Source organism: Schistocerca piceifrons, chromosome 1, assembly GCF_021461385.2.
Source record: "Schistocerca piceifrons isolate TAMUIC-IGC-003096 chromosome 1, iqSchPice1.1, whole genome shotgun sequence".
NCBI classification, from domain to species: Eukaryota; Metazoa; Arthropoda; class Insecta; order Orthoptera; family Acrididae; genus Schistocerca; species Schistocerca piceifrons.
The window spans coordinates 255,768,632-255,779,541 of NC_060138.1; the positions used below are offsets into that span (position 1 = coordinate 255,768,632).

General features: G+C 45.4%; 1 pseudogene; it reads right to left on the reverse strand.

Annotated features, from left to right (window-relative positions):
• Nucleotides 1-2,551: 2,551 nt before the first annotated feature.
• On the reverse strand, nucleotides 2,552-2,669 carry LOC124728226 (annotated as a pseudogene).
• Between the last annotated feature and the right edge of the window lie 8,241 nt (nucleotides 2,670-10,910).

A 10,910-nucleotide genomic window follows, 5' to 3' on the forward strand; every position in this document is an offset into this window, starting at 1 on the left:
AGTGCAGTAGCCAGCTGCGCCAGGTTTCTCGGCTGAGAATGCATGGTGCGAATAGCCCGATCGAGATGGCCCCACAGATTCTCGGTTAGGTTTAAATCCGGAGATACTGGTGGACAGACGAGTACGGTAAACTCATCCTGGATCTCCTCGAACCATGCACGTACACTGAGAGCTGTTGAGACGTTGCTTTGTCGTGTTCAATGATGCCATCGTGCCACGGAAGAAACATGGTCCCCAACGATGGATGCATACTTGTGTTTGATCCATTTTGCCATCCAGGATGATGAGATTACCCAGGAAATGACAAGAAGACATTCCCCAGTCATAACACTTCCTCCTCCGGCCTCGTGTCAGCCGACCATCGTTCCAGGGACGTACACGCCAAAGGCCATATGTCGGGTGCAGCATAAAACGTAATTCATCTGAAAAGCCACCTGTCAGCTCTGAGTAGGCGTCCAGGTGCGGTATTGGCGTCCACGCCCCAGCCTTCATCGCCGATGGACAGCGGTCAGCATGGGTGCTGCTACGGAGGCTCATAAGCAGTAACTTTCACTGACGTCGGTTGAGGAGACACTGTCGGTAGTACCTTGGTTCATATGGGCGGGCCGTTGTTCAACAGCTGTACGTCTGTCCCTGAACGTCTCCTCACCCGTCTTTCACCACTGTCATCTATGGCCGATGGTGCACCACAGTCGCATCGGCGCAAGTTTTGGAAGGCGCAATTTTTCCATGGATATTATACTCTAAAAACGGCTGCACGCGAACTGTTTACAAACCTAGGCGTTTGGGAAATGCTTCCGCGGTTGGCTCTAAAGCCGTGATCATGCTGTTTTGAACGTCAGATAAGTCACATCGTCTCCGCATTAGGAGAACGACTGTATTGTTTTTCACATCCTTTCAACACGCTTTGTATACCCTCCGCTGCTAGTACAGCCACATGCCGTCTGTGAATGCGCGTTAACGTCGAACGAAGGCGGTGGATACATTGATGTGACTGGACCGTGTATTAATTCAACTTAAATCGATGAAGTCTTGCATCCAGTAAAAAGGTATGTTTACAAGGAAATAAACAAAGTAGAAGAAATAGAAACACGAAGTACCAGAAGTTCAGCGTCTATCACTGGATGCAATTAGTGACACTTGATAACAAAGTAAGTAAGTATGAGTGTTACAGTCGACCTAGGACACGGAGATCTAGAGGAAAAAGAGGAAATGTTTGCAAATCTGTCACTTGTCACGGATCACCGGTGACAAAGTGCTGCCGCAGTACAGCAGGGTGGGACTATGAATTTGGGAGTGTCCATCAGAGCTGAGCGATTTCATACCCCGCCCGAAGAGATCTGACTTGTGCCTGCTGTACGTCCGGCTGGCTGGCCATTTTCGTAGTTGCCCAGTCGGCTGATTCCGTGGCCGGTGGTAACGTGGCGTAGTTACCGCCACTGGTGGCGCAGCCACTAAACTTATTACGCATCGTCTCCGCCGTCGACACGTCTACCCCTGTTGATGGCAAAGATATGAAATTCGTTATCATACAGATTCAAGACGAAATAGGATATAATCTTCGTTTTGTGGTACATCATCCGATGTCATTTTCTAATGTAACTCTTTGCCATTGTAGATTTGTATGTTTTGACCAGGTACGCGTGACGATGACGAGCGTCACATGCGTCTTCCACTGTTTGACATCGTTGACCAGCGTATAACATTCTACAATGGCAAAGGATCTCGTGCAGATCTTGTTCCCCAAAGGCGAGATCGCCTATTACATGATCCAACAGGTCCTTCAGTTTTTTCGGGTGGCTGAAATATACATTTAGTATTATGTCTGCAGAGAATTATTCCAATTCTCGGAAAAATATCTCCAAAGTATGGAAGGTATGCTGTGATGGTGGGTACCTCCTTTTCTTCATTTTGTTCACAGTCTGGACTCATTTTCTCTGGAATATGCGATGTATTTGTTTTTGAGAAGAACCGTCCTGGTGGCATGCTGTCCTCAGGTGTTAAAGCTGACTTTTCAGGCTGCTAAGATAGGAGACGAAACGAACTCTGTGAATCAAATCTCGCAATACTGTGCCATGCTGAATCTCTTATAAACACCTTACTTTTCTCATACCCTCTACTCCCATAATCTCTTTCCACCTTATTTAACAGTCTTAACCCATTATTTCTTGCTCTCCATTGGACCAGTCAACTTCATCTCCTCACTGTTTCCTTTTGTCACAAGTTTCTGTTGGAAGTCACTAGTTAAATTTGACAAGAGCGTAATAAGGAACTTGCCTTATGTTAATATGACTGACATTTCTTAAATTTTTCATACGAATTTCCGTGCATACCTAAACTAAAACTCTGTCCGAACAGGCCTGGAAGGCCCAACGTTACCGGCCGGCCGCCGTGTCATCCTCAGCGCACAGACGTCACTGGATACGGATATGGAGGGGCATGTGGTCAGCACACCACGCTACCGGCCGAATGTCAGTTTAAGAGACCGGAGCCGCTACTTTTCAGTGAAGTAGCTCCTCAGTTTGCCTCACAAGGACTCAGTGGACCCACTTGCCAACAGCGCTCGGCAGATCGGATGGTCACCCATCCAAGTGCTAGCCCAGCCCGACAGCGCTTAACTTCGGTAATCTGACGGGAACTGGTGTTACCACTGCGGCAAGGCCATTGGCCATACTATACATATCGTTATTATTACTATTATTACTAGCCGTTACCCAATGCTGCACTTGAATATCAGTACTTTTGTTACGGCGAGTGATGGTAAGTTAGCTAACGTATACTGTATGTGCAGTACCACCAGCTGCTCTCACGTGTCTGCCTGTTTGGGCTTGTGATGCGCGCCCCCTTGTTCCCCCTCCCCCTCCTCCACCCTGTCTCTCAAGCTGTTCCAATGAACGGATGACGCGTCGGCATGCGCTGCGTCGCTGCCGAACAGTGCGCACACAGGGGCGTGGGCAGGAGCGCACTTCTGTACTTCGTGCCGTTAAACTGGATGTACGTGATACAATATGAAACTTCCTGGCGGATTAAAACTGTGTGCCGGACAGGGACTTGAAGTTGGGAACTTTGTCTTGCACGGGCAAGTGCTCTACCACCTGAGCTACCCAAGCATGACTCACCACCCGTCCTCACAGCTTTTACTTCCGCCAGTACCCCGTCTCACACAGTTTTAATCATCCAGGAAGTTTCATATCAGCGCACACTCCGCTGCAGAGTGAAAGTTTCATTCGTGATACAACATGTACATTATGCTACAAATAGTGTGGAAATATGGGTTAAGCACACTGAAGATTGTATAAGCATTGTATTCGTTACATTGAATCGTATCACGTGGCACACTTGAACCAATAAAATCATTTTTATAAATATGATCAAGATCAAAAGTCAAAGAGTAAATTTCTTTTTCAAAAAGTAAATATTTTTCTCCAATTCTCGTAACATTGTTGAAATCAGTCTTGTACTATACCCTTTCTAAAGTAGTCCACGTTCTTCCTCGGAGTACAAGCTATCTCCATAGCAAATTTCATCTGAATCAGTTCAGAGGGTTAGGCGCCAAAATGTAACAGACAGAGTTACTTTCGCATTTATAATATTAGTATGAATAAAAATTTCAGCTACGATATCTTTTTTCCGGATCCGATTTTGATTAAATAAAGCCTGTACGGTGCTCCAAGCTATGCTCAGATTACCTGTGAAACTCCTGTTGAAGCAGACAGATACGACTGTTTTGGATAAAACATTAATCTACAATATCTTCTTTTGTGATACGATTTTGATAACACGAAGCCTATACGGTGCCCCAAGCTACGGTCAAGTTGTCTGGATAAACGCCATGATAAATGGTCTAGTAGTTTTGAAGACGAGCCTTTTAAAACAAACAAACGAGACGGTTCTAGATAGAACTTTAAAGCGCGATAATTTTTTTGTCTGTGATCCGATTCTGAAAAACTCTACGGTGAGCCATGCTATGCTCAAGTTATCTGCGAAAACTCCACGAGAATTTTTTCAGTAGTTTTGGAGAAGCGTGTTCAAACAAACAGACAGGCACGACAGTTTTACAGAGTTATCATTAGTATAGATTATTGTCACCATTATGATTATATCATATTACCCATGCACTATGCAAATTGTAACGATGAGTATGGATGTCTCGTTGGACGTATGAGATCTAAAAGCTCTTATTTTGCCATTGAAATTAATGCATGAAATAATGAAAGATAGTTTTTTATAAACAGACACCATTTGCTACAGACAGCTCTATGCATATGTGATCATTAGACGGTACACCGCTCCATCATTGTTTACGACTTTCGGTACCGAGCACGTCGCCTCCGGCCTACAATCAACCCGGCGCATTCCTTGGCAGAATGCGAAAAGCCATTCATGTTATTGTTGTCTGTGGAATATTTACTAGTGGGCGCAAGAATGCCTGTAACACACACGTTAGTAATGAGGAGCTTCGTAAGGTAACGATAAGGAAATTCTGTTCTAACGCAGGCCAGGCTACAGAGAGGATGAGCAGCGAATTCCTCGGCGCATAAATTCGCCTGAAAGCTCCGGCAGATTACTTCCAGGTTTTTACGCAACGCGGCCCTTCCATTAAAGGAAACACTAGGAGGCGTGTCACGTAGCGTGTAACGACGCCAAAATACACCGGCGGGTCCCGTTGCCTGCTCGGGCACGCCACTAAGCCGAGATGGGAAACCCGATACCATCCCGGCTCCTAAGCTCAGCTGTGACGCAATCCACTAAAACCTGGTGCCGCCCATTGGTTTCAAGCCTTATCTCTGGTCTTTAACTCTGAAGCGCTAATTATCCCAAGGACATGAATTCATATTTTGGCGCTGCCAGACAGCTATGTTCAGTTTTTACTCCCATGAGTCGATAGGTAAATTTTAGCTCTTATGTGGCGGTCGAGGTACGCCAAAAGGCTGCACCCCTCTCTTCGATGTTCCGCATAGACTTTAACCACTAGAACAAAAAAAAGAATCTTTTCAATGAAGTAGCTGCCTCGTTTGGGATTAGGCTGAACCAATTTTCTACCGGGTCATTAAGAATTATGCAGTTAACGTGCGACTAATGGAGAAGTGAGATGTGTTCTCGGAAAACTCCAGTTGCGAATAAAAACAGGTTGTGAGAACTCTGGGGAACGACTGATGCTTGTTTCTTTTTCCACTGGTAGAAGTCACATTATAGCAAAGAGAGAGATAGAGGGGTTGGGGAGGGGGGTGGGGGAGAGAAGAGTGGAAAAGACTTAAGATAACATACTTCTAACTTATTATAACTTATTATATCCTCCTAAATGCGCCAAATGACTTTATTTCCCACTTCGCTGCAGATGTGATTCTCACGTGCAGACAGGCTGACAGCAGCCTCACCGTGATCTGAAGCCAACAGTAATTCAAGAACTGAAAACGAATCCGAGAATGGAAGCATCAATGTCTACAGTCAGGTTCTGCTGGTGATGAATTTGATACACTGAAGAGCCAAGAAAGCTGGTAGACCTGCCTAATATCGTGTAGGGCCCCCGCGAGCACGCAGAAGTGCCGCAACATGACGTTGCATGGACTCGACTAATGTCTGAAGTAATGCTGGAGGAACTGACACCATGAATCTTACAGGGCAAGAGTACGAGGGGGTGGAGATCTCTTCTGAACAGCACGTTGCAAGGTATCCAAGATACGAAACTTCCTGGCAGATTAAAACTGTGTGCCGGACCGAGACTCGAACTCGGGACCTTTGCCTTTCGCGGGCAAGTGCTCTACCAACTGAGCTACCCAATCACGACTCACGCCCCCTCCTCACAGCTTTAATTCCTCCAGTACCTCGTCTCCTACCTTCCAAACTTCAAGGTTCGCAGGAGAGCTTCTGTGAAGTTTGGAAGGTAGGAGACGAGGTACTGGCGGAATTAAAGCTGTGAGGACGTGGCGTGAGTCGTGCTTGGGTAGCTCAGTTGGTAGAGCACTTGCCCGCTAAAGGCAAGTCTCGGACTGGCACACAGTTTTAATCTACCAGGAAGTTTCATATCAACGCACACTCCGCTGTAGAGTGAAAATTTCATTCTAGAAATATCCGAGATATGCTCAATAATATTCACGTCTGAGGAGTTTGGTGGCCAGCGGAGGTGTTTAAACTCAGAATGTTCCTGGAGCCACTCTGTAGCAATTCTGGAAATGTGGGGTGTCGCATTGTTGTGCTGGAATTGCCCAAGTCCACCGTAGTGCACACTGGACATGAATTGATGCAGGTGACCAGACAGAATGATTACGTACATGTCACCTGTCATAGTCTTACCATGGGTCCCATATCACTCCAACTGCACACGCCCCACACCATTACAGAGCCTCTATCACCTTGAACAGTCCCCTGCTGACATGCAGGGTCCATGGATTTATGAGGTTGTCTCCATACCCATACATGTCCATCCACTGATGACAATTTGAAACGAGACTTGTCCGACCAGGCAACATGTTTTCAGTGATTGACCGTCCAATGTCGGTGTTGACGGGCCCAGGAGTGACGTAAAGCTTTGTGTCATGCAGTCATCAAGGTTACACGACTGGGCCTTCGGCTCCGAAAGCCCATTGAGACAATGTTTCGTTGAATGGTTCGCACGCTGACACTGAAATCTGCAACAATTTGCGGAAGGGTTGCACTTCTGTCACGTGCAACAATTCTCTCCAGTTTTCATTGGTCCAGTACTTGTACGATCTTTTTCCAGCCGCAGCTATGTCGGAGAATTGATGTTAATCGGATTCCTGATATTCACTGTACACTCGTGAAATGGTCATACGGGAAGATCCCCACTTGATCGTTACCTCGGACATCGCTCGTGCGCTGACTATAACACCACGTTCAAACTCACTTTAATCTTGATGATCTGCCATTGTAGCAGTAGTAACCGATCTAACAATTGTGCTAGACACTTGCTGTCTTACATATTCGTTGCCGACCGCAGCGCCCTGTTCTGCCTGTTTACATGTCTCTGTATTTGAATACTCATGCCTATACCAGTTTCCTTGGCGCTTCAGTGTAGTAACAAACACATGCTAATGCTCACGTCTGAAGACAGTCAAGTGATAGTTTCACACATTTAATATACACAAGTAGAAACTTCCAACAGTAAACGAAATCACGAGCTGGCAACAAGTGGAATGGAGTAATATTTGAAGTATGAGGTGCGACAATATAGTAATGAGACTGATATATAAAAAAATGTTGCTTACCGTTTTAGTCAAGTTTAGTGTTGTCTCCTTCAAAGTAGTTCCCTTATGATTGCACACACTTTTTGCAGTGGTTCTGCCATTGATGGTAACATTTCTGGATCTCATCTTCTGTAATATCTTCCGGGACCCCCGTCACAGATTTTTGGGCATCTTGTGTTTGAAAATAGTGTCCCTTGACCCCCGTTTTGACTCTTGGAAATAGAAAAAAGTCGCACAGAGCAATATCTGGTGAACAGTGTGGCTGTGGTAGTGCTGAAATTTGTTTTGAGGTTAAAAATTTTTGTACTTACAGAGCAGTATGGGATGGCGCATTACCGTGATACAGAATCCAATTATCAGCAATGTTGGCATTGACTCGAAGAACTCTTTTACGAAGTCTTTCTAAAATTTCTTTGTAGTAGTATTGGTTAACTGTTTGTCCAGGAGGCACCCACTCTTTATGAACAGTTCCCTGGGAATCAAAGAAGCACACAAGCATGCATGGTCGTCCACTGCAGTCTTCATCTTCAACATTCGTTCTGCCTTCACTAAGCATTTTATGCCAGTAAAAAACTCTTGACATAACATCCTCTCCAAAAGCCTTCTGAAGCTTACCGTAAGTTGTGGTCGCGTTTTCACCCAATTTAATGCAAAAAGAAATGGGATAGCGTTGTGCAATATTATGTGGTTCCATTTCCGTGACGAGAGACAGAAACATGTGTTAACCCATTGCAGCACAACTCACGACTGAGCAGTTGCATCGATGTGCCGCTTGGACTAAAGGCAGCTTATAGACCAAGGCAAAGATATTGTGCCTACGCAAGCCTGCAGGGTTGCCTCATCTTGAAAAGAAAATCAGTCTCCTTACTTTATTGTCGCATCTCATATGTCATGAATGTAGGTAGTAAAATTGAAAAACTGTGTTGTGCGTGGCGTTGCTGCTGGAACGACTGAACGATGTATATCGAATTTGTGGAAGATGGCCAGTTTTATTTAAGGATGGAAAAGTAATTTTGGGCAAATACGGAACACTACACTGTGTCAGTGTGTCGAGAAACTGGTTTTTGGATCTCGGAGAGTGTGCACTGTCAGATAGAAACTACCCGGAACCCTATGTAACGCGCAATTAACCACTAGATGTCACGGCAGGCGGACCCTCCGGTATGAAAGGAGGCGGAGAATATTGAGTTGTCTATAATGTAGCACTAACAGCAGAATAGATCGGTCGGGAGAACTCAGTCATTTCGAACGTGGACTGGTCGTTGGATGTCACCCGAGTAACAAATAATTCAGGTACATTTCGAACCTTGTAAAGCTTCGCTAGGTGATGATGTGACTGTCAAGTGCAAACGCACGCAAAGGAGCAAATACATCTAAACCAGGACCAGACAGATCTCATGTACTGACCGACAAGGATCGTCGGGCATAGTGAAGTGTGGTTGTAAAAAAACCAGGGGATGAAATCACTCGTAAATTTGATAGTGCTTCCGCCAGTCCAGCTAGCAAAAGAACTGTGTGTAGGGGGTTAAAAAGAATGGGGTACAATTGTCGGGCAGCTCCTGATACAGTGTACTTCTGTAGACTATAATAAGCGACACTTGAGGTAAGGTAAAGAGTGACACCACCGGATAGTGAATTACTGGAAACAAGTGATCACGCTATAGCCGGTGTTAATCCGATGGAAGTGTCTGGGTTTGCCTGCCATCATGTGTAGCGCCAACAGTCAAGTACAGAGAAGATGGTGTTACAGTACACGGCTGTTTTCGTGGTTATTTTGTGGTCCTCTTATTGCCCTTACGAAAACGCCAAAATCTGAGTATACGAACACATTTTACAGCAGTGCGTACTGCGTAGAGTAGAGAACAGTTTGGACGTGATTCTTTGTATCACAATGGGCAATGCATTCTGTCATTAAATAGCATATGTGTGGCAAAGGTTTGTGGAAAGTAACATTCCTGGAATGAACTGACCTGCCCGAGTTCCAATCCCAACCCAGTTGCACAACTTTGGGATGATTTAGAATGTCGACCTCACGCCAAATACCTTCTCTGGTTTCGGCTCTTGAGGAAGAATGGGCTGCCATTTCTCCACAGACTTTCAGACGTCTCACTGATAGCGTCCCCAGGAGAGTTCAAGGTCTGAAAAGGCGAAGGGTGAATACACAGCATTTTAATGTCCGCTAATAGGTGTCCAGAAAGCTTTGATCATATAGTGCAGTTACACTGATTGTATATCACGATAGCACTAGAAATAAAAAAGGATGGAGGCAGACGTATGTAGATTTAGTGGTAGTAACATCGATGAGCCGGCCTTGTGACCGAGCGGTTCTAGGCTCTTCAGTCCGGATCTGCGCTGCTGCTACTGTTGCAGGTTCGAATCCTGCCGTGGGCATGGATGTGTCTGCCGTCCTCGTGATGACTGGGTGTTGTGTGATGTCCTTAGGTTAGTTAGGTTTAAGTAGTTCTAAGTCTAGGGGACTGATGGCCTCAGCTGTTGAGCTCCATAGTGCTTAGAGCCATTTGAACCATTTTGAACATCGATGATGATGGTATCAATATCGGCAGTAATAACAGAGACAATAATAGTCACAGAAATTTTTGCTGTGTTTTTAACCATAGTCATGGCGAGTTAACTTAAAGTGAATGTACAGGGTTTGGACAAAAATATAGAAATACCGCGAGGAATGCATCCTTGAGCGGAAATGTATATGCTAGCCAAGCCTGCATGTGGCGCTGTTGTATATCGCCACGAACGGCACCTGAATGCGTTGCAAGTGTCTTTCGTGATGTCAACAGTATTCTGTGTACTGCGAGTGCATTATGACGGTGAGCAAATTGTTGGTGCTTGTATGCTTGTAACCAACCAACCCGAAGTGTTCGGTGTTTCATGACTCACTGACGAATACCTATACCGTATACAGAGAAAGCGTAAAAACATATTTCTCTAAATCATAACGCGAGCGAAAGTGTGTGTTGAATAATCGTCGCAGACGGTCATAGAACAACAAAAGAAACAGAACTGTTGACAGAAATTAGTACCTAATGTAGAATACGAAAGGTATGTAAATGGGAAAATGGAGTTACTCAAACGGACAATTTAAATAAAGATGTGGCCCACAGGACTGTGTTAGAATACTTGGAGATTTGTTCAGAAAGTAATGCACCGCATTTTTTTCTCAGCCGAAAACAATGCTACGAATGCGAAACGTTACGTATGTATGATGTGAAGTTTTCTGAGTGAGCGCGCCAAGTTGCCGCCACTTCTGACGGATAGCGTAGCTGCAGGACAGTTTCAAAATGGCGTCTGTAGGTGATGTAAGTTACAAGCAACGTGCCGTCATTGAATTTTTCACTGCAGAGAAAGAAACTGTGGGGAATATTCGCAAATACTTCTGCAAAGTCTATGGAGCACTTGCTATCGATAGAAGTACAGTTAGTCGCTGGGCACGGAGCGTGAGGTCATCAGAAGACGGTTCGGCGGAGCTCCACCATTTGCAGCGGTCGGGGAGATCATTCACGGCTGTCACACCTTATACGTTGCAGCGAGCTGATACTGTCATTCGCGAGGACAGACGCATTACGACTTCGCAGTCATTTTGAGGAGGATGAGGAGGTGATTCACACAGTGAAGCACTGGCTCCGCCACCAGGACAAGGATTGGTACCGACAGAGCATACCAGCTCTTGTTTCGGCTGGAGGAAGGTCA